This window comes from Pinus tabuliformis, chromosome 5_1, assembly GCF_031772625.1.
Source record: "Pinus tabuliformis cultivar Carrire ecotype Pingquan chromosome 5_1, CPIR1, whole genome shotgun sequence".
In the NCBI taxonomy this organism is placed as follows: domain Eukaryota; kingdom Viridiplantae; phylum Streptophyta; class Pinopsida; order Pinales; family Pinaceae; genus Pinus; species Pinus tabuliformis.
The window spans coordinates 587743824-587752701 of record NC_142305.1 but is presented as its reverse complement, the minus strand read 5'-3'; the positions used below and the strand labels follow the sequence as shown (position 1 = coordinate 587752701).

The following is an 8878-nucleotide window of genomic DNA, read 5'->3' as shown; positions in this document are numbered from 1 at the left end:
GTAAAGCACAAATGGAAGCAAACTAATAAACAACTAATCAAATCCACATTACTTGCAATGAAATACTTCTAAAGACAATTTAACCATGAATCTATGAAACTAAGCCAAGCATACAGATACAAGAAGAGGAGCCTTTGATGCTAGGGTTGGGCCCTAACCCAAGAGCTTCAGCCCTCTGAGTTAACTCAGTGCTGGATCAAGAAAAAGCTCATTTTCATTATCAAAATAGAAAATTACATCAATGTCTTCCACAAGTCTGGAGCTCGAAAATAACTAGTGTTTTTACAACAAAAATTTGAATCCTAATGAGGCTCTAGGCCTCTCTACTTATACAAATGAAGTCCCCAACGACTTCCTTAAATCTAGGGAGGCTCAGATCCCAAACTCAAGATGAACTAACTCTTTGTCTATCACTTGCTCGGCTGCCTTTTGATCTTCATGACTTGGTTGATTGCACTCCGAGCTAGTGTGATTAGTGGAGGAATATTCGAATGGGGGAGGATTAAATGAGGAGGATTTACCTTTGAAAATATCTCTCCCTTGTCCCATTCGAGTTTCAAACCTTAGTCTTGCCAAAATTCCTTGATTTTATCTTCCAAACCTGCATTCAATGCATATAAGTCCACTAGGCATAATATCTCATTTTAACTCATCTCATTAAACAAAATATAATCAAAACATGTAATGAATTGTGAGAAGAGTTGATTTGACTAGCTAGGAGGTGAATTAAGGACCATATAATTACCCAATGATGAGGCTCATCATCACCCCCTACTGAAAGTGTTGCTCATCCTCTAAGCAATTTAATCAATATCCATGTCTTTCATAGCTCTAGTGGCCTCCCTGACATCCCATGCTTCTACTGTGGTTTCCTCTTCTTGTGCATAGAATCTTGCCTTCTTTTCTACCTCCTCCCACTAATTTCTTTCTTCTTCTTCCTTCCTTCATTCTAACATCCCCAAGAGCAATGGTGGACTGAGTCTCAAGCCAATCTAATTGACTTTGAGCCTTTGGATGGATTGCTTGTACATGGGTGTCATGTTCAGTGCTTCTCTCATCCTTTGAGGAGAGTGGTACTCTTTGATCTTCAAAATTTGTGGCATAGTATTCCATCTCCTTAGGCAAGCTTGCATGCTTTCAGCCCCTAACAATCTGACCATGTCCTCAAAATGTGTAATGGCTTGCACTTGGGCAGCAAGATACCTAGGTGCAAGTTGAGGATAATTTGCAATTAAATTATGTGTGCTAATGAAAATCATTGGATTGGACTGCTTAACTTTTATCATAAGAGGCTTTTTTTGTTCCCTTGCCAATATACTCTTCATTCCTGCAGCCCTTGCCTCCTCATGGTTCATCCATGATGCCAAAGCCATCAACTATAAATCCCCTAGCTTTGCATTAGGGTTCCATACATTCATATCTATCAAAGTCATGTTATGCAAGTAGAACTCAGACATCTTAGCCCTATCCTCTAATGTACTTTGATCACAGAGATCAATGAACTGTCTATAATCCTGGAATGGCATGGTCCCTCTTTGTGCTAGGGTCTTGATTTGGAACTGCAACCACTGTTCCTTAAGGTATAATGCATAGGACTTAGTTGGCATCCTACACTGGATTTCTTCCAAAGATAGACTAGCCATGGATGCCAATTGATTCTCTCTTTCTTGCAGTTGTCCTTTCAACCATGCATTTTCCACCTCCAACTGATTTTTCATTATGGCCTCTCTGTCCCTCAAGCTACTTAGTTCCCTTCCCATCTCTTTGAGCTTCTCCTCCATGTGACCAATGTCCTCCACTCCCTTGGACTTGGCAATCTGCATCCATCTATGAGTTCTGGCTCTTTCTTTCTCAAGCTCAAAGAATAATGGAATGGAAATTTTTTGTGGAATGACCCTGCCCCCCTCAATAAATCTATAGTAGGAGTCAAGGTTAGGTTGAGGACTAGGTTCCCTTAGCTTTGGGTCCTCTCTCTTTGTTTCTGGCTGCTTACTTCTTTCCTCATCCAATTTTTGAGTTTCCTGTAGGTTTAGCAGAGTTTCCTGTAGGACTACCTCTGCTTCCTGTAGGTCCTACTATGTATCCTGTAGGATGTATTTTCCTTTGGATGAGGTAGACCGAGTTACAGGCCTTCTCACATAGGTGATAGGAGACTTAGGGGAGTTTTGTGCTGGGGATCCTTCTCCTTGAGATTTTATAAGAGGAGCCATATTCTCTTGTTGTTTAGGTGAGTCCTCAATAAAAATGGAAATCCTGGTTGGAGTTTGGGGTTTTCCCTGCCTTATCCTTGTAATTTTCTGAAATATAAGGGGGTTTGCCTCTGTCTTTTTCCTTTTTGTTTGATAGGGGTGCTAATGGTAATGAGGTAAGATGTTGCCTCTCTCTCATTGGGTTCTGGAGACCCTAGGTGACTCCTCCTTGTCTTCTTGCCCCTCTTTTCCATTGCCCTTTTTACATGTGCTTTTTCCCTCTTCTTCTCCCTTTAGATCCTCATCCTGTTTATCAGTGTCCTCCTTGACATATTCCTTTGTTTCTTAATCGCCTTCTTTCTCTGTCTCTTCCTCTTCATCCTCGTCTATCTCCACTTCATCCTTCTTTGCTTCTTCTCCATCTGTTTCAATCTCTTCTTCATCCTTTTCACTGACATTAGGGATAATATCATATGTGAGGGCTTTGATATCCTCATCTGTCTACATGTCTCTGAAAATATCCCATTGGATAGGAATTCTGAGGTTTTGGAGGGCATCCATGGTGGGCTAACTGTTGGGGGTTCCCCTCCTGTGCCTTTATGCTTGTATCTATCAGTGATTGTAGAAGGAAGTATGGTATATTGAGCCTGTGGTGAGGAGGTGTTTCTGCTCCAAATCTCAATTCTTCAAGGAGCCTAAAGTGATAATAATAAACTAGACTATACCTACCTTCACATGATATGTATTTTATAAGGTGGTAGCTTACCTCATTCCAAGGGTATGGTAGGCTTGTTCTCCTTACTCCATTCTTGTCCTCAATGGGCTCCTCTCCCTCTAAAAAGAATTTCTTCTTGGTAGTCTAGCTATCTCCCTTGTCTTCCTTTCTCCAAGGCACTCCTAGGGGAAGTGTGGTAATTCTACTTATGAGTTCAAGGGTGAGATCTATGGAGAGGCCTCTCACCACAATAGTGGCAAGGGTTCTAGTTAGTGGAATGAGGGAGACAGAAAAGTCTCGGGCCACTTCATCATCACACTCCCTCAATTTCTCAAAATACCCCATCCAATTATGCCTCGTGAAGATTTCTAACACAGGAGGGTGTTGATGAATCCTCACAGTGTTAATGGGATCCCTTCTATTAAACCCCCCTATCATTTTGTTTGGTGAATTTTGAAGAGTCATGATGGTTGATACAAATTTTAATGCAGGAGGAAATGTGAATGAAATACTTGAGGAGACAATTCCTTTACGAAACTATCAAATTCACTCAAACTAGGAGATTGTTATGTTCTATTCACTTGGAAAAATGGAAGGAAATGCAGAGCCTACCTCCTCATGGTGTTTGTTGTAGCAAACCCCTGTGTTTTCCCTTCTGAAACTGCTCTCAGCCAATCTTGTAGACTATCTCACTATATCCTGTAGGATTCCTGTGCAATCCTGTAGGAAGTCCTATGTGATCCTGTAGGAAGTCCTGCATAGGAGAAAGATGGAATTTTTCTCTTCGATAGGTTGCTTGGGTACGAGAGTTATTTTGCTAGAGTGAGCCTCAAGGAGATGAATGTATGGGTGCATGGGGATCAACGATTATTTCCTCTTATGGTCGAGTTGAGTGAGGTGGTGTTCTGGCAGTTGAGGTATGATTTTTTTCTATGTTTGGACCGTTGGTCCCCACTACCACCTCATCATTCCCCTCTCCTCCTAATCAACTCCAAATTCGGGCATCCATAGCTTTAACTGCTTTTGTGATCCTCCTCTCTTTTTTGACATGACTACTGCCATGCGTGGGAGGACCAACTGTTTTGTCTTTGTTAACTGAACGAAGGTGGCCAAGTTAACTAGCCACCTTTCGCTTATAAACCAACTCACTCACAAACTTTACATATTTTGAGTACATTATGCAAATGAGAGAGTGAAGCGAGATACTTACCTGTGGTGCTAATACCTTGCTGCAGTTTGTTGAAGACATGAGGTGCTTGCTGTGTGTTGGCTGCATGTTATTTTTCCTTCCTTTTTTATTGCCCTCTAATGATTCCCTTGATGTGCAAGAACCTGGTGTTGAAGATGATGGTGCCACTGCTACTCTGGAGCTTCTTCTACCCTTAGATATTCATGTTGGAAGCTTGCTGCTACTCATGATTTTTATTCTGTGGGATAACCTGCCACAGGATTTCCTACAAGATGTCCTGTAGCTGCTTCTCCCTCATAATTTTTAATCATTTCTTCTACTGGGACTTTTAGGATGATGACATGGATAGAGAGGAGGTCTAAGAGTGTGAATAATGAGAAGTACACTCAGGTTTTGTTCCCTTCTGCTCCCTATTTCATTTTCTTCTGTGTTTTCTCTTGAAGGCTGTGAATTTTTTATTTTTGAAAACTGATTTTTTTCTATGATGGATGCAGGGGTGATCATGGTGGAGAGAGGTATTGTAATGGAGTAGTGATGTAGGGTTGTTTATTGTTTTGACATGTGTAGGTCATTTTCTTTCCCTAGGGATACTCATTTTAGGATTCCGAAGGCACTGTAATTCCTACAGGATCATCCTGTAGGTTTTCAGGGGATCTTGTAGGTTTACAGGGAATCTTAGAATGTGTAAGAGAATAGAAGTGTTGTTATAGAAGCAAGTTAATGAAAGCATTATGAACTAGAAAACATGAAAGAGTAATAGAATAAAAATAGACACTAAAATAGAGTAATAGGTAGAAATTAGTAGAGGAGATAAGAAGTTAGCAGAAGGAAAATAGTAATATGGACAACAAGGGGTTACAAAAGAGAGCATAAAGTAGGAGAATAGTAAAAAGAAAAATAAGGAATGTATATTTATGGAGTTATAATTTTCAAATGCAATATGCCACTAAGAATATGTTTATGATTTTATATATTTCTTTATATGTGTATTTAATTTTTTAAATACATATGACAAGTTGCTTTAGGTGGGTTTTAATAAGGCTAATTAGAAAATGAAAATAACTTACAGAAATGTTAATTTTGTAAAATATATCAATTTTAATTTTATATAATACTAGTCTAGATCCATCTTAACTCTTGATTTAATTCTAGATCTACCAGGAACCCATAGATATCAAATCTCATAAGATGCAAAATAAAACCATGTTATATTTAGTTTTCAATAAAATTTATATTAAAACACAAGATAGTTATTAATTTTTAAATTTCTAAATTACTAATTTTTCATTACTATTCATTTCCTTAGTAACTTGTAACACACATACCAAGTTACTACACACACCAAGTTACACACCTGGGTGAAGTATTGGTTTAAAAAGAAAAAAATTGCTTACGGTTATTTGATGGCGTTAGTTAGGACCCATATTTTATGTGTAACTTGGAAGGTCTTAAATATACATTTAATGTATATTTAATTTCTTAGTAATTTCAATTCAAAGAAAACTTAGTTATGTGTATCAATAACTATGAACTTAAAATATAGCTTTGGAGAAGGTTGGACACAATATGAGGTCTTTAGTGATTCCTAGCTTAAAATTTCTTCAATAACATCTTTATGCGGATTCATATCAATTTTTTTGATTTTCTGGATTGAATAACTTAAGAATAATAAGTCTTACTTTGATTTTACTTTCATGTATGTATACAGAACTAAATAACTTAGTTAATGTCATGTTATACAAAAAGTTGTAAAAGCAAGATTGTAATTACATGTTTGCCTATGAATCTCAGAGGAACTCTTATAAGACCAAGTCTAAGAATCTAAACATGATGATCTCTTTTGAATTTACCTATGAATTTGTTAAAAACTTTATAATATGTTAGTTTATGGAATTTATATCTATTACACCTTATAATATTTAGGTTGCTTTTGATATGATGGTCTCTTTTGAATTTACCTATAGATTTGTTAAAAGTTTTATAATATGTTAGTTTATGGACTTTATATTTACACGAAAGGTGTTCTTATGATAAGTTTTACTATGCAGATTTGGCCAATAAGATCTTTCGATTTTTTTTCTTCTCCGATTAATAATTTTTTAACTTTTTAACACGTGCCAATGTGAATCACGTTGTTTGACTGGGAAATAAGAGAAGAAATGAATCACAAAAATGGATATGCATGGTGGTGAATGCTAACGTGGTGAAATGTTTTGATGGAATGAAGCATGATACAATGAGGGAGATCCCTTCTACCCATACACCTCCTCGATGTATTTATCGGACAATGGGAGATGTGGTTTAATTTGAGAGGATGAAGAACTTGAAACGCTTTTTAAAGTTGGTTAGTTTATTGAATATGACCTTAGTTTGCAACACATAAACAAGGAAAGTAGAAAGCAAAGGATGCTAGGGGCAAGGAAACTTGGAATTTGAGTTTTGCTCTTAAGTATCCTCCTCTATTTGGTTTAGGGTTTATCAAGGGTACAACCTATTCTCCCGAGCTGAAAAAAATAATGATGGCAATGGGAGGATGGATCGTTATATCAGAGCCTTCAATGGATTTAATCAGGAATTTATCTTTTATATGTTGGAATCCCTAGCGGTTTGTTGTGGTATGCTTTCTACTTGTTTTCAAATCATTTTCTCTATTATATGCATCCTTTCTCCAAGCTTCGAGTTTTATGCACCTCAGGCCCCCAAGATCGATTCCCCTGGCATTATCCAAGTAATTGTTAATTTTCCCTCTTCCATTGAGTTTTCCCTACCTTTTATTGCACAGAGACCACGTCTATTCATAGTATATGCAAACTATTTACAAAGAACAATGCTCCATTGTTACTAGTCATGTCTCTCCTGCATTCACTACAAAACCCCACTTGAAATTCGTTAATATCTGCACTAAGATAGCAACGCCATCCATAAACCCAGATGTGGGTGTTTTCACTCAATTTATCATCGATAGATGTGGTTTGACACCTGAAGAAATTGCTAAAGCCTTTAGACATCGCAATGAATTTCTTCGAGTAAAATCGAGTCAAAATGTGGAAAAAAATTTGGAGTTGTTAAATGGTTGTGGTTTTACTAGCCATGCCTAGGTTCGAAGGGTGTTCCTTTACAACCCTAGCATTTTCTTTTGTAGCATTGAAAGAATCATATAGTATAAGCTCAATCTCCTCAAGAGCTGCATGAAGGAAAAGCATCTTTCCAAACTCATTTCTTATAATATCAGTGAACAGAATCTTAGGTCTTCGATTTTTCATTTGCAAAAATTAGGGATTGAGGGGGAAGCGTATAGAAATTGTGTCATGGCATCCCCATTTTGTCATGGTTTCAGAGGATCAAAGCTCATGATTTAGGGGTTAATAAGCTCATGATTTAGGGGTTAAAAAGGGGTCAAAGATGTATAAAATTGCTCTGTGTGCATATATCAAAGTAGCCAAGGAGAAACTATATCGAAAATGGTAGTGTTTAAGCAGTTTAGGTTTCTCTCAACAAAAACTTTTGTATTTAGCAAGACAGAGGACAATGATTCTAACGCTTTCAGAGGAAAAATTGAAGCGTAATGTAGATTTTTTGGTCAAAACTGTGGAACTTCAATTGGATGATATTGTTAAGTATCCAAATCTATTTGGAAACAACTTGGATACAAGGATGATTCCTCAATATATGGTGTTAGCGACAATGAAGTCTAAGCAATTCCAAGTGTTGAAAAGAGAGGCGTGTTTTCCAAGGATTATTGAGTTGACAGAAAAGTGCTTCCTGGAAGAGTATGTTCATTCAAATGTTGAATTCTCTTCAATTCTCCAGGATGTTTACCGCAGAGGGAAAGCTAGAAATTTAGTCATTGGCAAGAAGAAATCGAGTGAGCTTTTCTCACTCGAAAAGATTGATGAAAGTTGCCATAGTTCGTCAAAATCTTCAATATTACTTTTCTTATGTACTATTTTTCATTTTAATGTAATTTTCCTTTAGCTGGAAAACTTCTGGTAAAGGAGTTTCACATTGAGTGAGAATGTTGCTAAGTATAATTTTTATGGCTTCTTTAGCATGAGAACAGTTCACAAAAACGTGCTTGCAATATTAAGGTTATACAGCTGAAGTAGCATTTTTGAAAAGTAGATTTAAAAATATGAATAATTTGATAGTATTGCTTTCTTTCCTTTTCTAGGTACAAACCAACATGCATTAGGGGAATTTTGAGATCTAAAATGGATATCCTAAGGAAGTTATAAAATAATAGTGGAAATAATAAAATAAGATTAGATTACATCATCAAATTTTAGAGGGAAAAAAGGAAAAACTTTTTTTTTTCTCATATTTTCAACTTATCTCCTTATGGGTTTACTCAAATTTCGAGCAGCAACACTCATTGGAAGCAGAATTTGATTCCTTATCCAAGGAGTACCCATGTTGCATACTTTCGATAGGCCATGCTACACGAAAAATGAGAAATACATTAAAAACATGATTACAATCATGTTTTTTCATGTATTTCTCATTTTTCATGTAGCAGTGTCCATCGAAAGTATGCAACATGGGTACTCCTTGGATGAGGAATTAAATTTTTCATTCGACAAGTACTCCCGCTTGAAATTTGAGTAAAACGTTAGGGAGATAAGTTTAAAATATGAGTTGAAAAAGTAGTTTTATTATTTTATTATTATTTTTACTTTTTTACTCCAAAAATGGTGAATTGTCCCCATGGTTGACATCATCATCTTGAATCCTATTGGTTCTATATAAAGTTTATTTTGGTTGTGCATTTTTCTTAGGAGGCCCATT

General features: G+C 36.8%; 1 pseudogene; it reads left to right on the top strand.

Moving 5' to 3' along the window:
- Positions 1-6626: 6626 nt before the first annotated feature.
- Positions 6627-8199, top strand: LOC149166220 (uncharacterized; annotated as a pseudogene).
- The last annotated feature ends 679 nt before the right edge of the window (positions 8200-8878 follow it).